This window comes from Arachis ipaensis, chromosome B6 (genome assembly GCF_059453495.1).
Source record: "Arachis ipaensis isolate K30076 ecotype BB chromosome B6, ASM5945349v1, whole genome shotgun sequence".
Classification (NCBI taxonomy): Eukaryota; Viridiplantae; Streptophyta; class Magnoliopsida; order Fabales; family Fabaceae; genus Arachis; species Arachis ipaensis.
The window spans coordinates 83618632-83621122 of NC_142441.1; the positions used below are offsets into that span (position 1 = coordinate 83618632).

At 40.9% G+C, this 2491-nt stretch overlaps 1 non-coding gene across 1 annotated transcript; it reads left to right on the forward strand.

Annotated features, from left to right (window-relative positions):
- Nucleotides 1-1862: 1862 nt before the first annotated feature.
- Nucleotides 1863-1970, forward strand: LOC148561564 (small nucleolar RNA R71). Its single transcript, XR_015887948.1, has one exon. It is a non-coding gene; the product is annotated as a small nucleolar RNA R71 (small nucleolar RNA).
- The last annotated feature ends 521 nt before the right edge of the window (nucleotides 1971-2491 follow it).

Consider the following 2491-nt stretch of genomic DNA (forward strand, 5'->3'; position numbering starts at 1 on the left):
TTTCTTCTGCTGTTTTTGATTCCGTTTTCAATTTTTATATTTATTTTGTGACTCCACATGATCATTAACCTATAAAGACATATAACCAAGAAAAATATAGTTAGATAAAAATTGGGTTGCCTCCCAACAAGCGCTTCTTTAATGTCAATAGCTTGACAGTGGGCTCTCATGGAGCCTCACAGATGTGCAGAGCTTTGTTGAGACTCCCCAACACCAAACTTAGAGTTTGGATATGGGAGTTCAACACCAAACTTAGAGTTTGGTTGTGGCCTCCCAACACCAAGCTTAGAGTTTGACTGTGGGGGCTTTGTTTGACTCTGCTTTGAGAGAAGCTCTTTATGCTTCCTCTCCATGGATGCAAAGAGAGATCCTTGAGTTGTAAACACAAGGTTGTCCTTATTTAATTGAAGGATCAATTCTCCTCTGTCCACATCAATCACAGCTCTTGCTGTGGCTAGGAAAGGTCTTCCTAGGATGATGGATTCATCCTCTTCCTTTCCAGTATCCAGGACTATGAAATCAGCAGGGATGTAAAGGCCTTCAACCTTTACTAACACGTCCTCTACTTGTCCATAAGCCTGTTTTCTTGAATTGTCTGCCATCTCTAATGAGATTTTAGCAGCTTGTACCCCATAGATTCCCAATTTTTCTATTACAGAGAGGGGCATGAGGTTTATTCCTGAACCAAGGTCACACAGAGCCTTAAAGATCATGGTGCCTATGGTATAAGGTATTATGAACTTTCCAGGATCCTGTCTCTTCTGAGGCAATGTCAGTTGATCCAGATCACTTAGTTCATTGATGAACAAGGGAGGTTCATCTTCCCAAGTTTCAATACCAAATAATTTGGCATTCAGCTTCATGATTGCACCAAGAAACTTGGCAGCTTGCTCTTCAGTAACATCCTCATTCTCCTCAGAAGAGGAATACTCATCAGAGCTCATGAATGGCATAAGGAGGTTTAATGGAATCTCTATGGTCTCTAGATGAGCCTCAGAGTCCTTTGGTTCCTCAGAGGGAAGCTCCTTATTGATCACTGGACATCCCAGGAGGTCTTCTCCCTTGGGATTCACGTCCTCTCCTTCCCTTACAGGTTCGGCCATGGTGCTTATGTCAATGGCCTTGCACTCTCCTTTTGGATTCTCTTCTGTATTGCTTGGGAGAGTACTAGGAGGGATTTCAGTGATCCTTTTACTCAGCTGGCCCACTTGTGCTTCCAAATTTCTAATGGAAGACCTTGTTTCATTCATGAAACTCACAGTGGCCTTAGATAGATCAGAGACTAAGTTTGCTAAGCTAGATGGATTCTGCTCAGAATTCTCTGTCTGTTGCTGAGTGGATGATGGAAAAGGCTTGCTATTGCTAAACCTGTTTCTTCCACCATTATTAAAGCCTTGTTGAGGCTTTTGATCCTTCCATGAGAAATTTGGATGATTTTTCCATGATGGATTATAGGTGTTTCCATAAGGTTCACCTAAGTAATTCACCTCTGCTATTGCAGGGTTTTCAGGATCATAAGCTTCTTCTACATAAGAAGCCTCTTGAGTACCGTTGGATGCAGCTTGCATTCCATTCAGACTCTGAGAAATCATATTGACTTGCTGAGCCAATATTTTGTTCTGAGCCAATATGGCATTCAGAGTATCAACTTCAAGAACTCCCTTCTTCATAGGCGTCCCATTACTCACAGAATTCCTCTCAGAAGTGTACATGAACTGGTTATTAGCAACCATGTCAATGAGTTCTTGAGCTTCTGCAGGCGTTTTCTTTAGGTGAATGGATCCACCTGCAGAAGTATCCAATGACATCTTTGCTAGTTCAGATAAACCATCATAGAATATATCCAGGATGGTCCATTCTGAAAGCATGTCAGAAGGACACTTTTTGGTCAGCTGCTTGTATCTTTCCCAAGCTTCATAGAGGGATTCACCTTCTTTTTGTCTGAAGGTTTGAACATCAGCTCTAAGCTTGCTCAGCTTTTGAGGAGGAAAGAACTTAGCTAAGAAAGCCGTGACCAGCTTATCCCAAGAGTTCAGGCTATCTTTGGGTTGAGAGTTTGATGACATGTCACCATGTCATGTTTTTCTATGCTTTTTCCTTTGTTTTCAATAGGTTTTATGCACTTTCTTAAGCCATAAGCAAGCCAATTGGGAAGATTTCCATGTTTCCTTTGATTCAATCAACCATAGATGAATTAATGCACTTTCATGAGAATTTGTGCTATAATTGTCATATATTATGAAAGAAACACAATCTTATGATTTGGGGCATAGCTTTGATGTGTATGGTTGATTAATGATAGGTGAAGAAAGCTTGGAGAAAGGTTGAAGCAAGAAGGAATGGCTAGGAGCAAGAGAGAACAAAAAGTTTGAGCAAAAGTTTGCCTCAAACTTTAGCTCAAACTTTCGGAATAAGTGAAAACACCCCAGGGAACAAAAAGCTTGAGCAAAAGTTTGCCTCAAACTTTAGCTCAAACTTTTGGGAAAAAAGC